The following is a 13,290-nucleotide window of genomic DNA, read 5'->3' on the forward strand; positions in this document are numbered from 1 at the left end:
TTTTTTATGCTTTATAGTGAGTCACTTTGAAAGGCTCCCTTTTTGGTCCTCTTTAGTTAGACTGCTGGTTACTTTTTCTTGCACATCCAGCTTACCGGGACTATTGTCATGTTTTTTCTCTCTGGAATAGTTGAAGCGTCATCCTTTCCCCTTTTTTCTCCTTTATCTATTTATTTATTTATTAATTTTGGGGGTATGAAAGATGCTTCGGAAGAGGAAGGATTTTACTTCTTGGAAAAATTCACATACAGCCAGGATGGGCGCCCCACAGAGACTTTCAGGCTGGAGGTATGCTCTGGAATTCCCATGGAGGAGAGAACATTTTGTTTTGGGTGGTAAATTCCTGGTTCTGGTGATCTCTGCCATGGTTTCAGAATGAGGTGCACTCCTGTGGCCCGTGTCCATCCCAGATATGCTCTCCAAATTCTGGCTAATCTGGAGCTACTCTTAGGTGTACTCACAAGGGGTTAGGGGAAAGTACTGTGACACTGTCTGATTCCCACACAAACCTTTAGGTAAATAAATGAATACGACAAGTATCATATTAAGCCATTAAGCTGACAAATATATGGTTTTCTTATTTCTTATATAGTATACGCTTCCACTTATAAATCTAAATTATTACTGGGCACCTTCATATCTGTGCTGATGCTCTTCCTTATATTTGATAAAGCAAAACTGAAAGGGCAGCTTAATAGGGCATACAGGGACAAAGACTGCTATATCCTGCCATCTTCAGCATCAACATATTGACTCCTCGACTTAGAGAAAGGGGGGTGAAAGGAATGCGGTGCAGAGTATCCTTAGAGAATAAACTAATTGTCTTTCTCATGTTTTCATCCTCCTTTTCCTCCGGAGGCAAACACACAGCTAAACCTGAGAGTCATTCAAACTACACATGTATTTATTGAATTCAACTGCATGGAACCCCATCCCTTGAAGAAAACACTTGTGAAGAGCCAGAAAATAGATCATTACATCTGGTAACAGCATTGATACAGGCTGGTAACATCAACACAGTGCAATTCTCTCCCTTCCTTCTGGATTACACTGTGATGGGATGGATGATTAAAAGTGCCTGATATCTGATAGGCAAATTCTGATTGTAATAGATGAAAGCCCCTTTAAAGACAGCCCTTTCTTGTTTCCTTTCCTGGCCATCTGGTTTTGTGTCAAGTCTTGGTTGCTGACTAAAGTGGCAAAACAGATAAGTTTTTAAAGGCCCCAATTCATAAAACTAGCAACAAAACTAAGAGAAGATGATGTATATTCTCTTCTGACTAGTGTATCATTAATGAAACTGGTATCACATTTTCCTTGTAAAATAACTAATCCTGCAGGGACCAAGAAAAGGATCTGGGCTGACTTCCAGGCTCCAGTGGGCTGACCATTAGGAATGAAGCCTTCCTGCTGCCTTCCTTAGGAAGGGAACACTGTGCGAGAGTTTTTCAAAGCAGAGTCTCATCTCTAGCCCTGTGTTGTGGAGTTGATGGCTTACAGCTGAGGATCATTAAGCCATGGTGTCATTCAGAAAGGGGATTCACTGGCTGCTAGCTGACACAGGCAAGTTTTGAGTTGCTATGCTCCTTGAAAAGGACTTTGCCAAGAAAAGAGAACTTCACAGAATCACAGAATCATCTAGGTTGGAAGAGACCTCCAAGACCACCCAGTCCAACCTCTGACCTAACACTAACCAGTCCTCCACTAAACCATATCACTAAGCTCTACATCTAAACATCTGTTAAAGACCTCCAGGGATGGTGACTCCACCACTTCCCTGGGCAGCCCATTCCAATGCCTAACAACCCTTTCGGTAAAGAGGTTCTTCCTAATATCCAAACTAAACCTCCCCTGGTGCAACTAGACCAACCCCCACCTCGCTACAGCCTCCTTTAAGGTACCTGTAGAGAGCGATAAGGTCGCCCCTGAGCCTCCTCTTCTCCAGGCTGAACAAGCCCAGCTCCCTCAGCCACTCCTCGTAGGACTTGTTCCCCAGACTGCTCACCAGCTTCATCGCCCTTCTCTGGACTCTCTTGAGCACCTCGATGTCCTTCTTGTAGCGATGGGCCCAAAACTGAGCACAGTACTCGAGGTGCGGCCTCACCAGAGCCGAGTACAGGCGGACAATCACTTCCCTGGCCCTGCTGGCCACACTGCTTCTTATGCAAGCCAGGATGCTGTTGGCCTTCTTGGCCACCTGAGCACACTGCTGGCTCATATTCAGCTGACTGTCCACCGTCACTCCCAGGAATTTATCACGTATTAGAACATATTCTGGCAGTACTTCACTAGATCCATATCGTGGAGGCCTGAAGTGCCCATAACGGGCTACTGCAAATTCATAAATCATAGCCACAGCTCCCTGTTTCTGTGGCAACCAGCACCACACCTACTTAGTATCTAGCCTTGCACACCTGTAACTCTGTCTATATCTCATTCATTAGTCATTCATGAGATTAATTTATTCTTACTTGTTTTTGCTAGATTTTTTTTTTATTTTTTTTAAAAAAGCATCTTTTTAAAAAAGTGTTTGAAGGCAAGTTGTACTGCTGGGTGCCTAATGCTTCAGTGTTTGGGCTTCAAGCAGATTGAGACATGCTGATTTTTTTTAAGAGCTACAGTCTTTCCTGGAATGTTTTTAAATCATGTAAACATTCCTACTAGTTTTATGGATTTCTAAACTGTTTTTGTAAATGTGGGTACAAATTTAATTTGGCAGTGTACTTTCTACACTTCCACTAAATAGGGCCAACTTGCTATTGATAGAGGAGTATCTCTCAAATGGCCTTATGATGTCTTGCAATGGAAGACTTTTCATTAGAAAAACAACCTACCATGTATGTGTAAGTCTTTTATCAGTTCTTACCATGCCCTAATGTCTGTGGGACTCCTGGTGGTGGAAAGGGGAAGAGAAGAGAGAGAAAAAGTATAAGGATTATTTAATAGAGAAACGTGTTTTCACTGAGCAATGTTTGCCAGTTACTATTATCATGCAGCCAACAGAAGTCTTAATGCTTAGAATCTTCCCACTTACAGGCAGTGTGTTGGTGCTTTCCTTGCACAAGTACTTTTTACCTCTCTCCAAGTGTGTCAATGCTGCTTTAAAAGATTAGAATAGGAAACTTTTGCAACTATACCATCCGGCTTTAATTTTCTTTATTTTGTTGTCAGACAAGATCCTATAGTCCAGTGAAAAGGGACAGAGCTAAACCTGCTGCATTTTAAGGATTTAAGCCTGCCTTTTCCCACTGTAAATTCTGATCTTTGTGAAATGAGCACCTTTTTTTTTTTTTTTTTTCCAGAAAGGGGAACATAAAGCAAATGTTTGCTAATTTTATTAGTGGAGTCAAATTCCATGCATTCTGTCTGCTTTTCACTGACAGAAAATTTATTCCAAAATAATTAGAGCTTTTAAATGGCACTGTATGTCAGTGACTTGGCTGACTTTTGTAAAGCATATATTTTCTCAAGAAAATTAAGTTTAATAGGTAAAACACTGATTATGATGACCTTGGGAAAATACATTCTAAAGAAAGTAGTGGATGTTTGTGAGTGTTTTGAAATCTCCTGAGTTGAGCAGTTTGCTATTGACCAACAGTGTTGTTGTGTTACATCCTATGGTAGGGTTCTCTTGCCTGCCCTTGTCTTTGGCCTGGGTCCTGAAGGCTCTAAAGGGAGCAGGGGCAACCTCAGTCCCCTCTTGTGACGAGCTCCCTGGGGAAGGAAAATATGTTATGCATACAAAAAAAATAAATTAAAAAAATGCTGAAACCACTGCTTAATTGTCTGTCTTATTACATGGCTAAACAGACTTGAGGTGTGTACTGATATGCCATGTATACCATTTTCCTGTGTTCCCAGGCTGAGCCTTGAGAACAGTTGCTCAATGGCATCATTGGGGGGCTTGATGAGCTGCCAAATTCTTCCTTGTTTAGTTTACTGTGTCTAGTTTACCTCCAATTATCAAAAAACATCATTATTTTACACAACACCCTGTTTAAATCCATATAGATGATACTCTTAATGCTGGAAATGGTTATACCATTCTCAGGTTTTGCAGCTGCCTGAGCAGTGATGGTGGATATTTGTTTGGTAACTGAGCTGGGAAGGAAAAGAGCTTGGAAATGCAGTTTTAATGCTTTCTTTTAGATATTCCCATTGGAACATGCAAATAACTCTTCCCATTTATATTATGAAAGAAACCAGAAGAATTTAAAATTAAAAAAGAAAAAAAAAAAAAAGTATTTTAAAATTAAAACCTTTGAGAGCTTAATTAAATGTACTGTGAGAAAAAATGTGCAGTTCACTTACAGCTATTGACTTGAGGTTTATACATTATTGCCAAGTCCTGGAATGAATCAAGTTTTAATGTTGAATCAGGAACAATTTTTTTTTGTACATTTTTTATGTTGAAGCAATGAGGAAATATATACTTAGATTTCATTTAGATACCAAAAAAGAGGGTCTTTGGGTTGCAAGTAACGAAGCTGAGTTGTTTAAAACTTGCAGTCCTCTTAAGAGAAAAATTTTCTTTAGTCCCTGGAAAACTCAGGAATTTTCAAGGTTTTCATGGGATGAACATGAAGAATGGCATCTTGTTAAATGTACATTTGCTTTAAATCCTGAGACACATATGTGAGCTTTGCTCATTTCAGCCTCCCTCATGCTGGATGTTACCTTTCTGGTCTGCAGAAATGTCAGCGAATCCCAGGTGCAGCTCTCTGTAGCAGTGCCCCTGGGGCTAGCAGGTGGCAGTTCAGTCAGGGTGGTTTGCCTGGCTGCAGCTGGTCGTGACCTACTGGCCCCAGTCACTGTCTTTGGTGAAGGGGAAGAAGGGAGAGGGCAGCAGAGCTCTGAGTAACTGAATGAAGATCTGTGGCCTGTGCCCACGCTTGAATCTTTCAAAAGATCTCTGAATCTTTTAACCTTCCCTTTCTTTCCTTTTTATTTATTCATTTATTTTTATTTTTAAATTTAGAGAGCTCTATCTTGTAGAATACAGGGAAAAGAATCTGGAGATTGTAAAAAACTTATGATGGGACTAGTAGGGGACAAACAACTGGCGGGGAAATGGACGACTCAGGGCTTTTCAGGGAGGAACACGCATAGGAGAACAGAGTGATAAGGGAATAAAGGTCTGGTTGCTTGTGAACAGGTTGCTGGTCAGCACACTTGCCTGGCTATATGCTGTGCATTATCAGCAGACTGTCCTGTCTAAATAAACTCAATTTGTAATTATTTTTCTGGTGAGGGACTCCTTATTTTTGTGCATGTGTATGGACGGAGATCTGTGTGCCACAAACTGGAGTCAGGTGTCCATGCACGTGTGGTGCCACCAACTGCAGTGAGCAAGTGTCTGCGTGTCAGCATGTCACTGAGTGGCAGTGAATACGTGGCAGACTCAGCACAGACTCCGTTGCTTCTTGGATCTTGTCCATCTGCAGGACCAGTTGCTACCAGTTTCTTAAGATAGGCTCACACTCTTATTAAGAGACTGACCTTGGTAAGGGGCCCAAGGCTTCTTGCTTTAGTTAATTTGCACAGTGATTCCTTTTTTTTTAAAAAAAAATTTGCACGCTGGTTCCTTTTTATATGTTCATTCTTTTCCTGCATGTCCCGAAGTGCTTATTTTGAGGAGCCTCACCCCGTAGTCCCCTGCTCGCTGCCAACCTCGCGGTGCAGCGGGGATGCGGGGCCGGGCGGCGGGGCCCTGCCCTCTGGCGGCGGCGGCGCCGCAGTTTTGGGGATTTAAACTTAATCTTTAGCAACATGCCTATTAGTTTGTCACTCATAAAACACATCTTTACGTACTGAGCTCTACGCACACACTTCACCAGTACTGGTGATGCAGATTTTCAACACCATTTTTCTTATTTTAGAGCTATACCGCCAGCAGGAGAAAATAAACTTCAGTGCTCAGCATCTCTAGTGCTAATTGTATCTCATTGTTTGAGAGTAAAGAATGTGTAGGTATGTATTTCTAGCAGCCCTTTTTGTGAATAACCAGCTTTCTTACATTTTCTGTTTTATTTATTTATTTATTTATTTATTTACTTATTTATTAACCATTCCAATTCTTTGAATTCATGGTTTCCCTAAGAGGACAGATTATCAGACAGAAAATCTAAACTGCCTGGGTTCCTCTCAGATATCGTGGCAAAAGAGAGAGAGAGCAGAAGCAGGACTGTGCTTGAGCAAGTGTGTTGTACTACTTGTAGCTTCCAGAGAAGAACTGATGATGTAGATAGGCACGAGCAGCCTCCTGGAGTGTGTAAGTCTCCAGAGAGCAGCTTCACCCCACAGGGCACCCTGACATGGGAAGGTGGTGCAAGAGTCCAAGGTCCTGAAACAATTCACCAAGACTTCTCCACTCCTAACCCTGCACGGCACTGACACTCCTCTCCAGGCCTTTCTTTTTAGACAAAAAGACCTTTGTGATTCCTTTACTTTGCTTGCTCTCTGCTCAGTGCAAGAGACTCTCGTGTCAAGCAACACACAGTTGTCTTCCAAACTGGCGCTGTAGGGTTCTGTGCACCTCTGATAGATGCCGAGTACCTTCGGTTTTGGTGTTTCTGAGAGTTGCAGGCTATCAGATACAAATCCTCATTTGAAGAGAGCCTATGAGAGCCAAGTTTCTCGCAGCACATGTTTTTCAAGGGTTTGTGTCAGTAAGACCTACTGCATTTTTTTCTATGGACATGACCAGGAAGATAATCTTCCTTTATCATTTACTTACAATTTAATTCAAATTGCCAAGACAATGGTAGACGCTCCCTGCCTGGGAAAAGTTCTCAGTGAGCCTGCGGGGTAGGCCATGGTGGTTTTTGCTGCTTCTCCCCATGTCATGACTTTCTAAGGCCAGTTTGGTCCAGTGTTGGTTAGAATTATGTTAGGTGAGGTAAATGGAAACCGTGTAATTCCCTGCCTTCAGCTCACACCCTTTTGACATCTGTTTTCCCTGGTGTTTATAGTAAGGCTTTGCTATGCTACCTGCTGCACAGTGTCATGACTCCTAGCAATGAGCAACACTTGTGTTTTCCAGCTCATTGAGCTGTTTTCCTGGACTGAATTGTAAGTGTGTGTGTGTGTGTGTGTGCGTGCGTGTGTGTTTTAAATTAGCCCCACTAGCTTTAAAGCTAGTGAGCTAGCTATACTTTTCCATGGATAAAGTGGTTTTGGTTGCCATGAACAGGAGAAAACAGTAAGAATCGGGTAACTGAGCTGGCCACAAAATCGGAGTGATGAGAAAAGGTAACTATAGAGACAGGATTTCCCCAGGTACAGAGGAAATAAATTAGCATCGTGACTCAATAAACCTGGGCAAAGGTTCCTGTCTGAGATCAATTTCTGAGGTCCCTGTCTATATGACTTTCAATTGATGGCCTAACATAATGGTGCCGGTGGTTTTCAGCTTGAGTTCACCTTGAAACACGAAAAAAACAGCAGCCACTGGAGTGGCATAAAATACAGATTGATTCATTCAGCTGGGGCAAGGAGGTGCTACTTGGAGGTGAGTCCTAGGGAAAGACCAACAGGGTTATGAAGGTAAGCTCCCCAAAAGTGGTCAGAATCGAAGTTCCCTACCAACTGTAGTGTGAGAATTTGTGTGGTTACACCTCAGTGCAGTCACTGGAAAGTGGGAGCTCATCATCTCTTCATTTAATGCCAAAACAGCAGGGACAGAGTGTTGACAGATGAAGGCCAGGCATACTTGTGGAGATGTCACAATCTCTCTTAGAACACTGGGAAAGAGATGAGATCTGCTGAAACTGTTTTGCTCCATTGGATCCACTGGACAACACTTCTGGTGACCCTCAGCCAGGAAACCTGGATGTGTAATGGCATAGGTTATACCCAGTGCCAGGACCCTTCTGGTGGCAGACTGGAGCCAAGATGTCTGGCAAGGCTGGTCCAGAGCAAGGGAATGAAAGAGAACTTACCTCCAAACTGCCATCAGTGGTGAGGCTACAACAGCTCAGTTCCCTCCAGGTGTGGTAAGTTGTGCAAAGGAGACAATGGCCGTACCTCAGATGTGATGGGGATTACACCTCAGAGAGCTTTTGTTGGGGTGTTTGCTACCGTGGTACTTAGGACCTGGGCTTTGCTGGTACGCTGGTAGGTGTTGAAAGTAACCATATCACGACGCAGAAATAAGCATAATGCCCCCAAACTCGATTCTGACCAAATGAGTGAAATGCACGTAGGACAAGAAACTGTAATGAAAAAGGACCAGTTCTTACCATGGAACGTTTCTTGCAGTAGACTTGTTCTGGAGGCACATCTCTTGAACTGTGCAGAAATGGATAAGATTTAGATGCTAAGAAATGAGCTGTCCTTTTGTAGTCTTCAGGGCAACAAAGTCATACAGCTGTGCTTTGTTACTGGGAGGTGAATGTTCACAGGATAAGAGCAGGCATGGGATCGGTCAGGATCAGTAGCAAATTAGCAGTCACGGATGTTATAGATTCAGGTACTGATGTTTCAGAGCCATGGAAACCTTGCAAGTGTGACTTTCTGTCCTGATTTTTCCCGCCCACGTCTGAGGTGAATCTGGCGAGAGGGAGGGGCCAGCTCCCACCTGGAGGCCGCCCCGCTGCCTTCCTCGCTGCCGTACGGGCCCCGGGGGCACGGAGCGGCCGCCAGGGGGCAGCAAAGCCCCGCGGGAGCGCGGCGCTGCGGGCCCGCCGAGCCGCGGAGCGGAGCGGGGCAGGCCCCGGGGCCCGGCGGCCGGGGCCGCGGCTCGGGGCTTGGCCTGGGCCCGGCCGGGGGGTGGCGGCGGCTCGAGGCCGGTGCCCGGGGCCCTCGCTCGGCCCCGCTTCCCCGGCGCCGTCCCGGAGCTCGGCGGCGCTTCCCGCGGAGGGCCGGCAGGTGGCAGCGGTGCCCGGCGGGTGTGAGGGGAGCGGGCAGGGTTTGGTGGCGCGGTACCGTGAAACCAGCCGGCCGCAGCGCTGGGGATGGACCGGGAATGGGCTCCCGGCTCTCTGTGATTCGGCAGCACAACTTTTAGTCTCGGACAGACACTTTGTGTGGTGCGAATTGATCTGCCAGGGGAGAGGCTGCACTGCCGCTGGCAAAGGAGCCGTCCTTTTGTAGTAGTAGTGCCTAATTTACACGCCTGCCTCCGCTCTCTTTCGAGCCTTCTATTCATAAGCAACACATCAAGGGTGGACGCATGCCAGCAGAACAGCCTGTCTTCGGCAAAGACACGAGCTTTCTGAGCTTTTTTTTTTCACCCTTGCTTGACTCTGTACTTGTGCTGGCACAGAAAGCCTGTCAGCACAACCTCCATCGTTACCTTATTTTTCCTCACTGACTTTCCTCCCTCTGCAGGTCCCTTCAACCCTTCAGTTTGTTCCTGATAAATATCTTGACACCGAGAAAGGCGCTAACAGGTTTGTGTGTGTTTTTATTTAGCAGCCATTCTTTCTGAGCTCGGTTTTGAAGAAGCAAAAGTCTCTGCAGCTGTCACCTGAACGTTTCCCGTCTGATTCAGCTGCCTTGCCTGCTCTTTCTTGCTCAGGGTAATTGTAAGCTGCCCCGTAGCCACGAAACAACTTGAGCTTCTTGCTGAAATCGCACCCAGCCGTTTCTTTCCGCAAGGCGAGGGAGAAAGGAGGTCTGCAAGAGTTCACGTTAATAATGACTTAAATGCCCATTTCCCACACATCTTTGCTAGCACAAACAACGAAAATAGTCCACTTGCAAAGAACCTGATTCAGCTTTCTTGCATTCCACAATAACAGATGGATTGCTAGACTGTTTACTGTTGCTTCCCACAAACTTCCTGTTAGTAAACTCCTGTATTATTTATGAAACAGAAAAATTACAAAGAAGTACCCTAGCTGATTACTGCCTGCTGGTGAACCACTGCCAGAGAAACTTATTATACAAATATGTGTATGAGAGCAAAGATTGCTCTGGCTGCTGCTTTTTTTGTTGTTGTTGTTTTACTCTTACAATTGTTCATTTCACAGTATTCTGCAACCCTGACTGGACTCGTGGCCCTATTGTGTTGCATTCCCAAGCAGGTATTTCCTGCATCCAGACATTGACAGTCAAATCAAGGCATTCATGGATGTGTGAAGGAGCAAGGAGGAAAAACAAAGGAAAAAAAAAAAAAAAAAAAGCACGCATGCATTGTTGCAGCAATCAGCTACGAATAAGAAACGTTTGAAGCCTTTTTGTTTTACAATGACAATGATGAATGAGATGTTTCTAATGTGATATTAATCTTTGCTGCCTTCGTGTATGAAGCCTGTTATCTTGGAGCTGTTGGTAGAAAAGAGAGAGAATATCGATCACCTTCATGCTACTTCTGATATAAGTAGGTAGCAAATGCAAAGAAACTATTTTCCTCTCAGTTTGGCTGTTAAACTCCGTGAAACATATGAGCTGAGAAAAGCACTTTGTTTTCACTGCATCCTGTAGGTTTGATTGATTTCTGACTTTCGGCAGCATGAGAAGGGAGGCCAGCCTATAGTCCATTTGCACAATGTATCAACAAAGCTAGCTAATTTAAAAAGTAGTCTGTGATAAAAAGGAATAAAATGTAACGCAGAAATATGAATCTTGTATCTTACCCAAAGTACTTGTCGTGATTCTAGAAATAACACTTGACCTAACAATAACACAGTCGTTCTGTTTTTTGAATAGCTGCTATTATATTTCCCCGTGTTTCTGTTCTATGTATGTGTTCTGTATGAACGAATTGGCTGCTCCACCTGATATTTATGACTGTAGACGTGCATTATACATACATACAGAAACAGAATGAAAATTTTCCTGATCTGAGATACAGATAAGTCTTCCTTGAGATTTTTTTTTTTTTGATTCCCTAAACTGAAATCAAAACTCAAACCAGCACTGCAGACTGAGTGCTTTCTAATGTTATAGACCTGCTATCATGGATCTTTCATTGCATAAAGTTTAACACAAAAAAGCTGGTGTACATTGTAGGCATCTGCAGGATGCTGATTAAATCATCATATACCTTTATAAGGACTGTATCTGCAAAGAATCAATGCCGAATGGAATGGGGCTTCTGCTGATCCTGGGGCAGAGCTTGTTTGTGTGCATTTATCTGTGAGACTGTCACATAACTTATCACTTGTTTCAAATAATAATATTTTCTCTGATCAAATTCTCTCTCTTTTCTGCATTTTTAAATGCTCTCACTCTAAGCTCCTATTGACAGGAAAAGTATTCAATATTATTAAGGGCAGATGATCAACTGCAGTATCTGTCTCCTGATGCTTCACTCCACCAACAAGAAGCTTGTGACAGATGTTTCTATGCTTTATGCAAATAGGAACTTCATGGATCAGTTTTCCTTTCCTCCATGGAATATATGCAGCTGGAAAATAGAAATCCAGCTCCACGGCATGAAGGAAAAAAAAAAAAAAAGAAAAAAAAAGAAAGAAAAGCCACTGACCAAACAGGCAGCCGACCGAGAGAAAGCAAGCGGTACACGTGAAATCAGAATAATTGGACTGCTGGTTCCTAGGATCACTTCTGGGTGTCTTAAGTCAAGCAGTGTTTGCGATTATATGGTTTTTGTGGGCTTTCTCTGTGACTACACTATCGTTCACAAGTCGTTGCTGAAAGATGAAAAAATCTTCCCTGGGTTGTGTGTGCATGATTGCTTCTTCACAAATAATTTTTTTACCATTTCTGACGTGCCGTTTTCATTCTCGCAGTAGTTATGGAGAACTATCTGTATTAGATTTAATATGTAAGTATATTAAAAATAGTGAAGCTGAGCTTGCATATGAAAAAATGATTACAGTTTATATGTTATAAATAGTGTAGAGACATTTATATAAACAGTATGGATTTAGTTATGTTCTTTATAATAGCACAGAAAACTGGATATGTAAAAGTGATTGATGAAAAGAAAATGGAAAATTTCCTTCCTGTTTATTAAAAGAAACAACCCCCCCCCCAAACTTAGCAATTTAGTGGAGGTTTAAAGGAAATATAGTTTTACAGATTATGATACAGTACAAAAAAATTCTATTTAGTGATTTCTAAAATAGCTTACAATAAGGACAGATTGTTGAATGTTACCTACTATTACCCTAGAAAAACATGAGAGGTGATCATCCGAAATGCTAATGATAAAAAAAGCTATATTTTAAAATGATTATTAAATAGAATTAATATTGTTCTTTTAAACAGACCTGGTCTTCTTATATTATTTCTAATTTTATATAGTTCTTTTAATATTTCTGTGCAACTAATTTTTATCATAAGACATCGGAAGATGTCTAATGGATTCTTAGTCAGTTTGTCTGTACCTTATTTTCTCGGTGAAGTTTTTCTTGATCTTGTGTATTTTCAATATTTTAAAATCTATTGTGGGTCACAGAAATATTTTTTGGAGATTCTCATTAAGAATTTAATTTTAAATCTGTATCTCATATACTGTAAACACTCAGTTGGGAACTCTGATAATTTCTGTTTCCCCAAAGCCTCGTTTTGTATCATAGTATTGTATAGAATCTTGTCTCGATCTCACGACTAGTCAAAAACTGGGAGGAGATCTTTATCCACTTTAGATGTGCTACAAAGTTTTGTTGAAAAGCCCCTTTCTGTAAGTTTTTCTATTAAAATTTATTATAAGCATTAGTGATTGTATGTAGATTTATTTTAATTGAGTTCATTAAAAAAAACATAGCCAAAGATAAAGTGCCAATATCAGGAAAAGAAGAAAGAAAAAGGCTACATGTGTAAATGACTATCTTGCTTAACTGAATCTAATTTAATTGGACAGCAAATAATTAGCAATATGTTTGTATGTATTATACCATGTCTGCTTTTTGCACGTAGCTGTGCAGCTAGTAATGTTCTGCAGGTAAGGTCCTGTTTCAGCTAAGATCTGTATCTGAGGAGTCAAATGCCATCCTAGAATCAAGTATTAATAGAATAAACTTAATTTTAGTTTTTCATAAGTGCAGCTGCATTTTCTATTTAATTATAGGTTCCCACAGTAGTAATTTTTCCGTGACCTGCTCAATCTCAAAAGTCAGAAAATTGCTTCTTTTTTAAAGCTGACAATAGCACGGTATGTTTCCAAAGGAAAAAGACAAATTACAGAAAATCATTACTTTAAGCATATTTAAATAGCCAGGAAGAAATCCTAATTGAAAAGTTTGCTAAAATGAGAAAAACTTAGCGGTACTTTTTTTTTTTTTTTTTTTTTTTTTTTTTTTTTAGAAAAAAATTATCTCATGTTGTTGGTAGCTTTAGAAGCTGCACATGATATCATGCCTTTAATTTCGCTGCTCACCT

At 41.9% G+C, this 13,290-nt stretch overlaps 1 long non-coding RNA gene across 2 annotated transcripts in view; it reads left to right on the forward strand.

Moving 5' to 3' along the window:
• The window catches only part of LOC106017813 (uncharacterized), a 39,099-nt gene extending 26,472 nt beyond the window's left edge, over positions 1–12,627 (forward strand). For both annotated transcript variants that reach the window (XR_011810506.1, XR_011810507.1), the window contains one exon: positions 9,331–12,627. This is a non-coding gene — a long non-coding RNA (uncharacterized lncRNA). The remainder of the gene's footprint in view (positions 1–9,330) is intronic.
• Positions 12,628–13,290: the final 663 nt, after the last annotated feature.

This window comes from Anas platyrhynchos, chromosome 7 (assembly GCF_047663525.1).
Source record: "Anas platyrhynchos isolate ZD024472 breed Pekin duck chromosome 7, IASCAAS_PekinDuck_T2T, whole genome shotgun sequence".
Taxonomy (NCBI): domain Eukaryota; kingdom Metazoa; phylum Chordata; class Aves; order Anseriformes; family Anatidae; genus Anas; species Anas platyrhynchos.